This window comes from Lathyrus oleraceus, chromosome 5 (genome assembly GCF_024323335.1).
Source record: "Lathyrus oleraceus cultivar Zhongwan6 chromosome 5, CAAS_Psat_ZW6_1.0, whole genome shotgun sequence".
Taxonomy (NCBI): Eukaryota; Viridiplantae; Streptophyta; class Magnoliopsida; order Fabales; family Fabaceae; genus Lathyrus; species Lathyrus oleraceus.
The window spans coordinates 329,726,479-329,743,578 of NC_066583.1; positions in this window are offsets into that span (position 1 = coordinate 329,726,479).

Here is a 17,100-nt window from a genome sequence, read left to right on the forward strand (position 1 = left end):
GAACTGAAGGCTCTCTTGCTCGAGAAGAAAGAAGACAAGAAAGCTGTGAGTTACATTAACCCGGGAAGAAGGCTTAAAGGATAGGCCGCAGGAGTCAAGATTAGGATTCTGAAGGATCAAGAAGAGGAGATAGAAAATGATTCGGAAGAGGAAAATGTTGATCCCTTCAACCCTGAGGACGACGATGAAGATTATGAAAATGAACTGTACTCTCCAAAAGATGATAAGTATAAGTTGCTGGAAGAACGTATGCTAGCTATGAGGGTCAGAAAGCGCTCGGTCTGGATTTCGAAAGCTTAGGTCTGGTCTCTGATGTGGTCATTCCCCGCAAATTCAAGGTCCCCGCTTTCACTAAGTATGATGGTGCGTCTTGTCCTCAGATGCATCTGAGAGCTTATGTGAGAAAGATTCAGCCGTATACCACTGATAGGAAGCTATGGATCCATTTCTTCCAAGAGAGTCTGTCTGGCACACAGTTAGAGTGGTATTACCAGCTCGAGAGCTCTAACATCCGCACCTGGACTGATTTAGCGACTGCTTTCTACAAGCACTACCAATATAATTCTGAATTGGCGCCTACTCGGCTACAATTGCAGAATATGACTATGGGATCTAAAGAAAGCTTCAAAGAATATGCTCAAAAATGGAGAGATTTGGCTGGCAGAGTCAAACCCCCTATGACTGATCGAGAATTAGTGGACATGTTCATGGGTACACTGACTGGCCCATTCTACAACCATCTATTGGGAAGTTCCTCATCGGGTTTCACTGAACTTATATTGACAGGTGAACGTGTTGAAAGCGGCATTCGAAGTGGAAAGATACAGGCGGCTACCTCTGCAAGCACCAAAAAGTCCTATCAGGAGAGGAATGAATCAAATGCTGTGTACGGTTAAAGGGGTCATAACAAGAAAAATCGTGACCATACTGTTGGAGCAATTACAATTACAGCACCGCCATCTCAAAACTTCCAGCACAGACAAGACAGGCCCAGAAGGAAGTTTACCAAGATCAATATGACTTTAGCACAAGCACTGCAGGGTATGCTAAAGGCAAATTTAATTACCCTCAGAGATCCTCCTGCAAATCCCAACACTACTTGTCCTTGTTATAATCCCAATGCCAGGTGTGCATATCACTCTGATAGCCCCGGGCATGATACAAACGATTGTTGGTTGTTGAAGAATAAGATTCAGGATATGATCGACGCTGGGGAGGTTGATTTTGATCCTCCAGAGACTCCAAATGTCATCACTGCTCCTCTGCCTAATCATGACAAGACTGTTAATGCTGTAGAAGATCTCGATAGCGATTGCGACTGGGATAGTTGGGTTTTCCCAATGATCGGTGACGGACTCAATAATTGGAAGGCTGAAGACACTATCCCGATTTCCTTTAGTCAGGAGTAATTGTTATTGTTATTTTAATGTTTCAAAAGCATTGTGTCTATACCCGGGGCGCAATAGCTAATTTTTCAAAGGGTTTTGTCATTTTCATAAGCATATTCACATTCAATAAATCAATGGACTTTTTGCATTCAAATATTGCGCTCTTTATCTTTCCTGTCATCTTTCAAACAAGCTATGCTTTCTTACACACACTCACGTAACAAATTGCATATCCATATCCACTATGGATCCTATTGATAGTAATTCTGCTACTGTTCATTATGACTTTGAAAATCCGATCTACCAAGCCGAGGATGGAAGTGAAGAAGATTGTGAAGTACCTGGAGAGCTTGCCAGACTGTTACTGCAAGAAGAAAAGACTATACAGCCGCATGAGGAATCAACTGAAACTGTAAATCTGGGCACTGAAGTGGACAAGAAGGAAGTCAGAGGTTTCTTGGGACGCTTGAATTACATTGCCCGATTTATCTCCCATTTGGTTGCTACTTGCAAACCCATCTTCAAATTACTGAGGAAAAATCAAGAGGTGATATGGAATGATGAATGTCAAGAAGCTTTTGAAAAAATCAAGAAATATCCCCAAAAACCTCCCGTTCTGATGCCACTAGTTGAAGGAAGACCTCTAATCATGTATTTGACCGTATTAGAAAATTCAATGGGGTGTGTGCTGGGGCAATATGACGAGTCTGGTCGAAAAGAGCATGCAATATACCACCTTAGCAAAAAGTTTACCGACTGTGAAACAAGATGCTCACTGCTCAAGAAAATCTGTTGTGCTTTGGCTTGGGCTGCTCGCCGACTAAGACGGTATATGTTGAATCATACCACTTTATTGATTTCTAAGACGGATCCTATCAAATATATATTTGAGAAACCTGCTCTCTCCTGAAAGAGTTATCACTGATAATGGTACTAATTTGAACAACAAGATGATTACTGAACTCTGCACGCAGTTCAAAATACAACACCATAATTCTGAATTGGCAACTTGGTAATAAAACGTATCATTCTACCATAAGGTGATTCTAGAGACAAATGGACTCCCACATACGAAGGGCCATTTTTAGTTAAGAAGGTATTCTCTAGTGGAGCCATGATGCTTGCTACAATGGATGACTAAGAGTCCCCGCATCCCGTGAACACGGACATAGTTAAAAAATACTACGCATGTACACCCGGCAAGTCGAAAACCTGAAAAGGCGGCTTGGGCAAAAAAGGGTATCCTGGTGGACTGAAAACCTGAAAAGGCGGTCCAGGAAAAAATTAGGGATTAAAGCGTATGACTATGTCCCGTTCTTGGTCAGCTTCACCCAAGTCAAAGGGACTGAACAAGCCAATCACTTTTATCCGACAGCAGGAGATGAGAGGCTTGAAGACATAATGACAGTAGTGGAATTAAAATCGATGGGACTTTTTCTGCATAGCTTTGTCTTTGTTTTCTTGACAACTTCCTCTTACTAGGATTTCTGTCTCCTTGTACTCAAATTGCCTGTTTATAGGCCCTCTTTCAAAATCAATACAATTTTATTTCCAAAAAGATGCTTTTGTTTTACTTTCTCTGTTTTGTTTGCATAAACATCCATTGATTTAATTCGAATTAATATATGCGTTTGAACATGATTGATGTTTACCGAAAATACATGCATAAAATAGCAATAGCAGTTACTAAAAGACTTTAGGGTCGAGGATAAGGTCTAACCATGCTTTCCAACAAGTCCGGTTACAAATCCTTCCCCCAGCAAAAACCAGTTATTCCCCAGAAGAAGTTGGCATCACTAGACAAACTGGTCATCTCTTCCATCCCTAGCCAGGCTCTGTTGAATGTTTCTACCATCAGACAGAAATCAAGTATCCCCAGCTAAGAAAGGGTCATCAATACAAATACCTCCAACCAGAATACGGGGATTTATTTTCCCCTGGCAAAAATTTTCAGACGCATAATTCATTCATACATCATTTCACATCGTATACATGCATGCAATGTTCGCATTTATTTTCACAAGCATAAAACATCTCATGCATCATGACATGGCACGAGGCTAACTTTTTTTCAGGTTAATTATCCTCCCGATACAGTCAAAATAAAGGTTCACTCAGACGGACACCCTCATCAGTTACATTTGAGATTCAGAGGCATCTTCCAAATATAATCTATATGAATATTCATTCTGACAAGCATTCTGATATCCTCTTAATGATGGCATCTTTAAGCCCATCCCAGACATTTACTGCAAATACAGCATATATCAATATTATCAGATATAGCCTAACGTACGGTTCATTCTGATTCAGCCCAACATATGATTCCTTCAACTATTTCAATACGGTCTAGCGTACGACCCATTTGGATGTTCATTTCCTCAGATACTACCTAGCGTACGATACATTCCGAGGTGTAGTCTAGCGTACGACTACTTTTTGTCAGATACAGCCTAACGTACAGCTCATTCTGCAACTCAGATACGATCTAACGTACGATCCATTCTGATCTTCATTCCTCAGATACTACCTAGCGTACGGTACATTCCGAGGTGTAGTCTAGCGTACAACTACTTTTTGTCAGATACAGCCTAACGTACGGCTCATTCTGCAACTCAGATACGATCTAACGTACGATCCATTCTGATCTTCATTCCTCAGATACTACCTAGCGTACGGTACATTCCGAGGTGTAGTCTAGCGTACGACTACTTTTCGTTAGATACATCCTAATGTACGGCTCATTCTGCAATTCAGATACGATCTAGCGCATGATCCATTCTGATCCTCTATCCCCAGTGAAGTCGACAGCCTAATGGATGACTCACTATACGGTCTAGCGTACGACCCGGTGTGACACCCATGTCTTCAAATTGGTCTGATGTACAACGCACTCTGAAGCTCTCATCATCAAACTTCCTGGATGGCATCTTTAAGCCCATCTCCATCAAGACTAACTTTTAATTAGCAAGCGCAAATTTTTGGGGCATTCTAAGTGTTCAATAATCTTCCACCTCCAGACCACGAATGGCATACATACCATTCTACTCTCTCGGTTTAAGAATATTGAACAGGGGCAGCTGTCATACCCCAAAATTTGCCCGCTAATCTTGCAAGACATTTTTCAAGGCACTCCAACTCATTTTTCAAGACATTGATCTTAAAGGAACAAAGACCTAGTACACAGGTGGCCAAATCCAGAAAATGACTTAAACTGGCTTGCTCACTAGGCGAGCAAAATCCTTCGCCTAGTGAACTCTTCGCTGCACCACTCGCCTAGCGAAGCTTGCGAATACCAGAAATTTTGGGCTTCATTCTGATCCCATTAGGTCACAAAAAACTATTATAAATACCAAGACCTCATTCAGAAAAGATAGACGGAGACAGAGAGGGAGAAGCACAAACCCACACAGACAGCAAACCCTGGAGGCTAACCAAGAGAATTCATAGCAACCCTAAAGGAAACCCCGAAGGAAACTCATCTGCACAAAGGTTACCTCCGCCCAACTCAATTCGGCACCAACCCTAAGAGTGATCTGCCAATTCAACGTTGCAATTCAATTGCAAACAGGTTTGCCTTACCACTACCGCTTTATGCTCCCAATTTACATGTGATATAATGATTGAATTTATAAATATATCTTAGTTTTTGCATGTGGATCTAAGTATGAATGGATGTCTTGAATGTTTAACCATGTAATTTCTGTAATGGATGCCATAGGGTTTGGAGCTTGCTGAAATCGTACTGTTATTAAAATCAAAACCCGCACCCGTTCGCTAGCATATCGCTAAGCGAACATGTAGCGAGTGTTCGCCAAGCCTTCGCTAGGCGAGGCAGTAGCGAACATGATAGTCGCTGATTTTTTTTTCTGCTCTGTTCTGTGTTTATCTGACATGTCCTATCATAGCTGTGTATTATTTGCCTGACATTATTACTGCTGTGATTCCTTTGTTCGGTGCGACTATTGATCGCACCCCATTTGGTATTCTGACCTGTTTGCTGAATTTTGTGAGGGCTCACATATTCCCGAAGAAGGTAGCTTGCTAGGTATTCCACTTTATTTGTGGGATACCCTTGCGGAGATTCATCCTAATTACCTAACTGATTACAAATGTTGCCTTTAGATATATGATCTTGGCCCTCTCTTTGTTGCCTTATGGTATTACGGTCATGTCCCGCGAATGTGGGGATACACTTAGCAAAGACCCTTCGGTTAAATCATCGTAGTCCCTCGAATGTTGCCTTCGAATACATGACTTTGTCCCTCGATGACCCTTCGTGGTAGCCTACGGTCAAATGATGATCGTCCCTTCGAATGCTAAGGTATCCTTACAAATGTTGCCTTCAATGACCAATCGACGACCCTACGATGTCCCTTTACATCCAAAGGATAAGACTACTTACTTCTCAATAGTAAGGACAATTTTACCCTCCTAAGGATAGGAAATACCTATAAAAACTTTGGTTAGGTACAACTCTTAAATGCTGACTCACAACTTACAATACTTTTCACACCTCACACTTTGCAAAACATCTATTAGAAAATCACCACTTGGTATACATTCATACTAGAATCATTACCAAGTTATATTTTTCTAAACAACTTTCAAAATTAAACGAGATAAATACTTTGTATACATTCGCACAAGAATCATTACAAAGTTAAACTCTCTTCTCAAAACATTTTCTAAACAGTTCTCAAACACTTTTTCGGACAAGAAAAACATAAGTGATTAAGCAATTAAGGGCCCATGGATAACCATGGATACAAAGGGTGCTAACACCTTCCCTTTGTATAATGTACCTCCCGAACCCAAAATCTAACCAAGGTCTTTCCTGTTCTTTTCCGCCTTTCCTTATTGGATAAAAGAAAAGTCGGTGGCGACTCTTGCTATCCGCGACATTTGCTTTCCAAAGCAAAAACACAAAAGTCAGTTCACCGTATGACAATGTACAAATGGAAAATCAAAGATCAAGATGGATTTTGAAGATTAGGAAAGGGGTTTAGGGTTTTAGGATGAAAAAGGGGTTGGTTGACTTTGGTCAAAGTTGACCAAAAAGTCAATTGTTTACCAAAGTCAACACTTGATCAAAGTTGACAAATTTTGTGGTTTTCCATGTAATGAACATTTTATTGCTTTGTAATGGAATTTGATGTTTTTTGAATGAAATGGATTGGTATTTGAATGAACTTGATACTTGTATGGAATAGAATCTTGTACATGAACACGATACTTGAAATGGATTGAAATGAACTAAATGAATTTGAATCATGTATGACTTGAACATGAATTGTAATTAGCTATGTACATGACTTGAACAAAATATACTCAAAGACCCACAAATGAACCATGAAAGAATGACACTTGACAAGTCTTGAATGAATCCAATTAGGCTTTAACAAGGACCAAAATGAGCAATGACATGATCTAATCAAAGATCCACGGACAACACACCAAGCAAGGAAAATGGCATGGTGTGGACTTGAATAACATTCACCAGATGAAATAGGCCTAAGCTAGACATGAACCAGCCATGGGCATGAGGAGATGATCAGATGAAATGTTATGGATGAATGGAAGTAGGTGAAAGTTGTGGGGCCGTGTACTTGAGATCAAGCCAATGGTCATGATTAAATGAATGGAATCAAAATCAAGGAATCAACATAAATGAACCATGAACAAGAGGTTGTTGGGTGAAGCTTGATTAAGTAAGAGAAACACACACAGACACACACACACAGTGGAATGATGATGGATCAAATGAAATGGGGTTAGGAGGCCACACAATGAGTATTGGACATAATTAGGGTTTATGGAGCCATGATCAAATGGGAATCCCCAAATTAGGGTTTGCTTCATCAAGAAGCCAAATTTGAATCACCAATGACAAGCACATACACAGGCATCAAGAGCTACCTCCAATTAGGGTTTTAGTGATTGAGCCACCTCAAGTTGTCGGGAAACCCTAGTTTCCACTATGTGCAAGCACAAAGCTTTGAATCCCTACCTGTTCTCTTGTATTGAACAAGGCTTATGCATATGAAATGTATGACCATGGGGACATGAAGATGATTAGGTTTAGTGACCTAGATGATCATTGTGAAGAGTATGGTGAATTTTGGGGTATGACCGAAGACTAACCGCTTTTCTCTGTATTTACCATTTGGTTGTGAAGTCACATGTCCATCATAATTCACCCATATGGATAACATTGTACATTAACCCAACTAAGCCTTCTATTACAAGAAGAAAAAGAAAAGGTAACATATGATCCCTCTGACACAAACCTCTTAATGCTTGAAAGTTCTTTGTAGGACTGTCATTTACTAGAAGGAACATGCTACTTGAAACCATATAAGCTTCCATCCATTTTATCCATCTTAAACATAATTCATTTATTTTTATTTCTCTTAGCAAAGTCCACAACTTCATTGATGACCAATACCCCATCTAGTATTTGCCTCTTATGTATAAAGGTCGATTGACACGAAGATATAAGTGATCTAATTACTTTCTTAATTCTTGCTACTAACATCTTGGATATAATTCTATATAAACCACCTATAAGACATATTAGTATGAGTTCATGCAGTTCCCGCGGGTTATGAGTTTTAGGTATCAAGGTTAGTAATGTTTCAGTGGTGGTCTGAGGCAATTTGGCATTAGTATGAAATTCCATTACAAAATCAATTAAATTTCCCTTAAGGACATCCAACACTTCTTGAAAAATCCCATATTGTATCCATTAGGACTAGGGCTTTTTCACCATCACATTGCCAAGCAACCTCATTGATTTCCTTATAATAGAAATGGTCCTCTAACATGATACGATCTACATCAGAAAGTTGCCTAAAATTTACACCATCCAACTTTGGTCTTATGGACTTAGATTCTTGAAATCTATTCTGAAAATGATTTTGAATTTCCAATTTAACCTCATCAACTTGTACAAGCCTACCTCTACCAATGTTTATCCCCAAAATACCATTCATTCTAAATCTCTTCTTCATTTTTATTAAGTAGTCCAATGGTTGAAATTCACCTTTTTAAAGGTGAATAAGTGGAATGTTGTGGGTTCTAACATGGCCCCCTACATCTGACGTCCATACACAACTACCAACTAAGCTGACATAACTGCATAAAAAACATTGAGTTTTAGTCTCCTTCATGAATCCACTTATGTCTTGACTTTTTTTTCTTGATAATGGATTCTTTGTGCTCCAATCTCTGCCAAACCTTGCTAGATGCCTCCATACGCCTAACAACTATCTCTTTTGAAACGGGCTTCAACTCACTTGCAACCTTATGATCAAGATCATTAAGCTCTTTAGTAGCCTCTTCTACCTCCAAGTCTATCTTTCCAAACACCTCACAGTTCCAAGTTCTTAGCTTTCCCTTCAAGATTTTCAGATTTTCCTTTAACACGAAGGCACTCTTACCCTGCACCATGGTTTATTTCCAAACTTCTTCCACAAAAGGGACAAAATCCTGATGCTCGAACCAACAATTAAAGACCTTAAATGTATTCATACCCGAATTGGTGTGGTTAGCTTTGATCCAAATTAGACAATGGTCAAATACGCCTCTATTTTCCATAACATTCCTTTCAATTCTCCACTTTTTAGTCAAACCTTTAGATAAAATAAATGTATCTAATTTGCCCATTGCACAACCTTCCTTGATATATCATAGTTTGCTTCAAATAGTAGGAAAATCAACCAATTTCAAACTATCTATAAAGTCACTGAATTTGTTACATTTCATTTTTATTGATTTGCGTACTGGTCTCTCCCTCCCTCCCTGATAGCATTAAAATTAGGGGTGTACATGGATTGGGCCAACCCACAAAACCCGGTTAAACCCACCCAAAAAATCCAAAAAAATGGGTTGGGTCGGGTAATTGGGTGGATATTGATTTAAAAACTAAAAAATCCATTAAAAAATCGGATTTCGGGTAAAAGCGGACCCAACCCCAAAAAATCCACTGACCCACTAATAAAATATTTATTATTATAATTTTAATTATTTTGATGAATATTAACTTAGTTGTTGCAATTTTAATCTCTTAATATTTACTATTTTAGTGAACCATGACTTTAACTAATTTTGAATGTTTCACTCTTTAGTTATTTTGATACTAATTCATTTTTATGTCATGCAACTTAAGTTTGTTGCTATTAGAAGTAATTCATATTTAGTTTTCTTAGCCCCTAAGTTTGTTAGAGGGTATTTTAGTATTTTATCATATTCTAGTAACCCTAGTTTTAGCTTATAAATAGGGTGACAATCATTGTAACTTTTATCATGTTTTGTAGCCGTCATTCTCTTAATAGAATATTCATTTTTCATTCTACCTTTGCACCAACAATTGGTATCAGAGCTCCGGTTCGGATTCATTGGGAAACACGGGAAACACGAGTGAACGTGAGGTCTTGTGTGTTTGATTTTGACTCTTAGATTCGTGTTGAATCTTGAACAAAATCTGATCAGAATTTTAATTCTGTGGGTTGGGAAACACTGTGTGAGAAATCTGAGTGTACTGTGCAAGGTAGAAAGATGAACGGAAACGGCAACATGAACACCAAACTTCCAGTATTTGACGGTAAAAACTGGAATCGTTGGATGATCCAAATGCGTGTACTGTTCGGTGCTCAAGATGTTCTAGATCTTGTCACTGATGGTTATGTTCCGGTAGCAGCAGATGCGACGGATGAACAGAAAAACGCGCAGAAGGAAGTAAGGAAGAAGGACCAGAAAGCATTGTTCTTCATTCATCAATGTGTTGATGTAAATGTGTTTGAGAAGATTGCAGATTCAACGACAGCAAAGGCTGCGTGGGACACACTGGTTAGATGTTATGGTGGTGACGCATCAGTGAAGAAGGTGAAGCTTCAGTCCTTGAGAAAGCAATATGAGAATCTCAACATGAAGAATAATGAGAAAGTTTCTGAATACATCTCCAGAGTGATTCTGATCACTAATGAGATGAAAGCGTGTGGAGAAACTCTTTCTGAAGAAACAATCATGGAGAAGGTATTGAGATCCCTTACCTCTCAATTTGATTACATTGTGGTAGCAATAGAACATTCCAAAGATCTGAGCACCATGAGAATTGAAGAGCTGCAGAGCAGTCTAGAAGCGCAAGAGTTGCGTTTGACTGAAAGAACTTCTGAAAGGGAAGTAGAGCAGCAGGATCTGAAAGCAACTTCTGATAGGAGGTATCAGAAGCAGTCAGAAGCCAGGAGAAGATCTGATGGTGGTCAGAAGTCAGAAAGCTCAACCTCTGATAGACAAAAGAATGCTCAGAAGGAAAAAGAGAAGTATGACAAGAAGAAGATCCAATGTTACTGCTGTAAGAAGTTTGGTCACTTTGCTAGAGACTGTTGGTCAAACAAGGAGAGAAAATCAGAAGAAGCAAATATAGCCAGAAGTTCTGATGACGAATCTGTGCTATTGATGGCCTCTGAATCTGGTGATATGGATCTGATAGACTGGTGGTATATGGACACTGGCTGTTCAAATCATCTTACTAGAAACAAGAAATGGCTGATTGACTTTGACTCTGAAAAGAGGACAAAGATCAGATGTGCTGATGACAAATATCTTAATGCAGAAGGTATGGGAAATGTCAGAGTGATTCTGAACAATGGGAAAACATCATTGATTCAGAACGTGTGGTATGTACCTGGCATCAGAAGCAATCTAATGAGTGTGGGACAATTAATTGAGAAAGGTTTTTCAGTTACCATGAAGGACAATCTTCTGAAGTTGTATGACTGCAATCAGAAGTTGATTATGGAGTCAGAACAGGGAAGGAATAGAACATTCAAGGTGAATGTCAGAACTGCAGACTCAGAATGTCTTAGTGCAACAAGTGCTGAGAAGGAGAGTGAGTTGTGGCACATAAGATTTGGTCATTTGAATTTCAGAAGCTTAAAACATCTGAATTCAAAGAAGTTGGTACATGGAATTCCTGTAATTAAGAAGCCTGAAAAGTCATGCAAAGTTTGCATGGAAGGAAAACAACCACGATTGCCATTTGCGTCAGAAACTGCTCCAAGAGCAAAACATGCCTTGGGAGTTGTACATTCTGATGTGTGTGGTCCATTTCCAGTAGCATCGATTGGAGGGAATAAATACTTTGTGTTATTTGTTGATGAATTCACAAGAATGACATGGGTATCCCTTATTAAGTTTAAACACGAGGTGTTTGATGAATTCAAGAAGTTCAGAATGAAGGCTGAGAATCAGAGTGGTCAGAAGTTGAAGATTCTTAGAACTGACGGTGGAGGTGAGTATAACTCCAAAGAGTTTCAGAAGTTCTGTGAGGAGAATGGAATTGAGCATGAGGTTACTGCTCCTTATACCCCTCAACACAATGGTCTTGCTGAAAGAAGAAATCGCACTTTGCTTGATATGGTGAGAAGCATGCTAAAAGAGAAGAAACTTCCTCAGAAGCTCTGGGGAGAAGCTGTTGCCACCGCAACGTATGTACTCAACCGATGTCCTACGAAGAAGTTGAAGGAAATAGTTCCAATACAGAAGTGGACTGGAGATAAGCAAAGTGTTAGTCATCTGAAGGTGTTTGGTTCTGTTTGCTATAAACATGTTCCAGAAGCCAGAAGACAGAAGCTGGATGATAGAAGCAAAGTGATGATTCTGATAGGGTACCACAGTACAGGTGCATACAAGCTCTATTGTCCAGAAACCAATAAAATTGAATTCAGCAGAGATGTGATTGTGAAGGAATCAGAAGTTTGGAATTGGGATAAGTCTCAATTTGATTCTGATGTTAGAACTTCTGAAGAAAGGTCAGAGTTAAGAATTTCTGAAGTTGGAGTAAACTCTAACGTTGATTCTGACTTTGATAGTGATTCTGACTCTGGAGAAGACTCAGAAGATGAAGGTGACTCTGATGATCCAGACTCTGATGACCCAGACTCTGATGGTAATCCAGATTCTGGTGGCAATTCAGACTCTGGAAATATGCCAGCCCCTGAAGATGGTCAAAGCTCTGGAGGAAGTCAACCATCTGAAGCTAGAAACTCTGAAGCTCAAGACTCTGAACAAGTTCAGAGACCACGAAGAATCAGAAACATTCCCAGAAGATATGCAGAATTTGACATGCTGCAAGACACTGAAGTAGACTCTAAAGGAAAAGTTATTCAGTGTGTCATGTTAGTAGACTCTGAACCCATGAGTACAGAAGAGGCTCTTAAGCAGAAGCTCTGGCTGAAGGCCATGAAAGAAGAACTTGATGCTATAGAGAGAAACAAGACTTGGAAGCTGACAGAACTTCCAAAAGACAAGAAAGCCATCAGCGTCAGATGGGTTTTCAAGCAGAAGTTAAAGCCAGATGGTTCAATTGGCAAACATAAAGCAAGGTTGGTAGTCAGAGGATTTCTACAGAAACCTGGGCTGGATTACTCTGAAGTGTTTACGCCTGTAGCAAGACATGAAACAATCAGAATGGTGATTGCAATAGCTGCTAACAGGAATTGGCCTCTGATGCATTTAGATGTAAAATCTGCATTTCTGAACGGTCCATTAGAAGAAGAAGTTTACGTGTCACAACCTCCTGGATTTGTGAAAAAGAATCAGGAAGGGATGGTGTACAGATTATACAAAGCTCTATATGGATTGAAACAAGCACCCAGAGCTTGGAATCAGAAGATTGATTCATTTTTCAAGAAGCAAGGCTTTCAGAAATGTGAGATGGAGTACGGTGTCTATGTTCAGCATACTTCTGAAGGAAATATGACTCTGGTATGTTTATATGTTGATGATATACTGCTGACTGGAAGTTTTGAACAGGAGATAGCCAAGTTCAAGAAAGTTCTGATGAATGAATTCGAAATGACTGATCTAGGCAAAATGACATACTTTCTAGGGATGAAGTTCAGATACTCTGAGAAAGGTATTATTTTGCATCAGCTCAAGTATGAATTAGAACTTCTGAAGAGATTTAATCTAAAGAATTGTAAGATTGCTGTCACACCTTCTGATACAAATCAGAAACTGGATTCTGACTCTGATGGAAAGGATGTGGACGCTACAACCTTCAAACAGTTGGTTGGTTCTCTGAGGTATTTGTGCAATACCAGACCTGATATTTGCTATTCAGTTGGGATGGTTAGTAGGTGCATGAGTAAACCTAAGTGGTCCCATTACCAAGCTGCTGTCAGGATTCTGAGGTATATCAAGGGAACTCTGAAGTATGGAGTATTATTTCCTTCTGGAAGAAAGGATGAGTCAGAACTTCTGAGTTATTCAGATTCTGATTGGTGTGGAGACAGAGTTGACAGAAGAAGTACGTCGGGGTACTTATTCAAATTTCTGGGAGGTCCCATTTCTTGGTGTTCCAAGAAGCAACCTGTTGTGGCGTTGTCAACTTGTGAAGCTGAATACATTGCAGGTGCTGTTACTGCATGCCAAGCTGTGTGGATTCTGAATCTATTGCAGGATCTGAAGATAAAAGTAAACAAACCTCTGAAGCTGATGATTGATAACAAGTCTGCAATCAATCTTGCCAGAAACCCAGTGTTGCATGGGAGAAGCAAGCACATTGAGACCAAGTATCATTTTCTGAGACATCAAGTTCAGAGGGGAGTGTTAGAAATTGTACACTGCAGCACTCAGAAACAGTTAGCAGATGTTCTGACGAAAGCTATCAAGACTGATCAATTCCTCAGATTAAGGGATGGAATTGGTGTTACAAGCTTTGATGGAATATGAATTAAGGGATGATATTAGAAGTAATTCATATTTAGTTTTCTTAGCCCCTAAGTTTGTTAGAGGGTATTTTAGTATTTTATCATATTCTAGTAACCCTAGTTTTAGCTTATAAATAGGGTGACAATCATTGTAACTTTTATCATGTTTTGTAGCCGTCATTCTCTTAATAGAATATTCATCTTTCATTCTACCTTTGCACCAACAGTTGCTAGTATTTTATGATAATTCTTATTAGTTGATAATATCATTTATTATTTTATGGTGCTAAAAGATAGTAAATATAAGTTAGATAATTTTTTTTTGAAGTAGATAAAAATGTTGAGTATTTTTTATGAAGAAAATATGATGATTTATCATTTAGTGATTTAATATTAATAAAAAAAAATTATTTGGGCAACCCACAACCCAATCCAACCCAACCCAAAAATTAGTGGGTTTGCCCAAACCGACCTATTGATATAACATATGATTATTTTTCCTCATCCAAACCAAAGTGTCGTATATGGATTGGGTATTGGATTTGATCAAACCCAATCCAAACCGGCTCACATACACCCTTATTTAAAATCACAAACTACATTAAAATCACAAACTACATCATTCTCTAACGAGAATTTGTTTTTGAAGTGTCTCAATTTCTTCCACTATTTTTTTTTAATGCATAAAAAAGAATATACATCGACAATCAAATAAGAAATTCTCTTCCAAATCAAATTTATCCATGTTATACCATATAAAGAAAAGAAAACACTGAAAAAAAAGACAAAATTGATTAAAAAGATATACCGAATTAATTTTGACATTTTTAAGTATATTATTGTTAACACTGTAATTTTCAGTTTTTTATAATTTGATATTTTAGTCTTAATTTATAAACTCATCAGAATCTTAATCAATTTTACATATTAAATGTAAATTTTATCAATGGAATCAAAGACATTTACTCCACTTTTAGCACAATCAATTTTCTATATCATATTCTTTCAAAATTAAATTTTATCAATAATAACCAAACATACATGCATGTGTTTATTGTGTGTCGGCAATGTAGACTTTCAAGTATGAAAAATGAATCATTTTTAATACTAGTTTCTTCCCATGGGATTGCACGTGACCTAACAAAACATTTAACTAAAGTCTCAACAACATATCCACAATGTGCCTCTTCACATGTATAGCACACACTTGCTTAATTATTTCTGTAAAAAATCTCTTTGAAAATCAACAAGTAATAAACTTATTGAAGATATCATGAATAATGGAGAACCTTAATAATAATTAATACCGTCTTGCTTCTTTATTTTATTTCATGAACAAAATGTGGCCATGCTGACACATGATATAATAGTATATCATGATTTTTTTAAAAGATAATCTTGCTAAATAATTTCAAACATAGAGATGAAGATTTCTTTAGTTAAAAAACGTTACGATGTAATCCTTTAAAACCGTTTCGCTAGCCTAAGTAGTCATTTCCGTTAAATTTTTTACAAAAACTTTAACTTGCCTACGTGGCATTACTTTTATCTTTTCAAAATCTAACATGGTTTTTTGTTTGACATTTTTTAATTTTATTAATTCACTTATTTTCATTTTTAATATATTTCACATTTTCTTAAGATATTTTTTATTTTCTGCATTTATTTATATTTATATTCATCATTTGGAACAAACCCTATTGACTCTCTAATGAAACTTGTAGCCGCCACCTTCTTTCTCTTTCTCTTTCTTATTCTCTCCCCAACATAGTACAACAAATCTATAATGATTTTTTATTTTTGATTTTTAGAAAAATAGAACAACTGTTCTGATGTTGTCATTTTTTAAGTTGTGATTTGTTGTCTGTTGTTAAGTTGTTGTTGTGTTTGGTGTTGTTGTGTATGAATTTTAAGGTGAAAGGTTTTTGGGTTGAAGAAAAACATTAACGTTTTGAATGAGGTTGGGATGTTTAATATGAAGAACATTAAAACAATGACGTTTTCTACCTATTCTTTTCATACTCTGAACCTGAACCCGTTTTCGATCTGTCTTAATGTGGTTGAGACTTATATGTTCTAGAACTTACACAGACCTGTTTGAGGCCAAATTTTATTCTTTTTCATTATCTTCTCACTTTAATATTGTTCTTTAGTCTATTACATTGCATTTTTTGAGTTTTCAAATACTTAGAGCATCATTCTCTAAGATTTTTATCAGATACTGTATTATGAATTTCTATCAAAAGACATCAAATTAATGATGGATTACATATTTTGGCTTGGCATTATAATTATTTATGATAGTTTTATTTTAGTATCTAATCCTTATCTTTAATCTTTTGCATCTTCGAAATAAAAAAGGTTGTTCTTCTTCGTTGTCCCTGTGACGAAATCGAATGTTGGACACAATTTGTTGTTGCTCTAGAGAATGTTAGAATCAGTTCTTTCTGTGAAGGTGACTAGAGAGATTTGAGGGTGGTGGTGGTCTAAGTGTGGAGGAGAGATTTTGCTATTTTTTATTTTTTGCTTCTTTCAAAACGCGTGAAAGAAAGATGGATATAAGTTTTTTATTCTAGGAGTATATGAAGAACAATGATAAATTCTTAATTTATTATGGATTTATTACGGCTCTTGATTGATGGAAGACAATAGGTGATTTTGATGGATGAAGAAAATTGTTAAGAAATATTATGGATCGAAGAAAATCTGATAATGCGACCAAATCAAATTTTATAAAAAAATAATAATGGGTTGGAGATGATGATAAATTGAGGAGTAATGGTAAAATTTAATTATGAAAGATATTTTGATAGAGAAATAATGAAAAATCCTATCATTTATTAAAGATGATCATAATAAAGGAATAATGCAAATTTTGCTAAGTTGTCATGTTCAGGTTGGCAACATTTAACATTTTAATTAAAGGAGTGGACTAATAATGCAAATATAACTAATTTTAAGGGATTAAAGTGTAACATTTTTTAGTTAAGGGATTA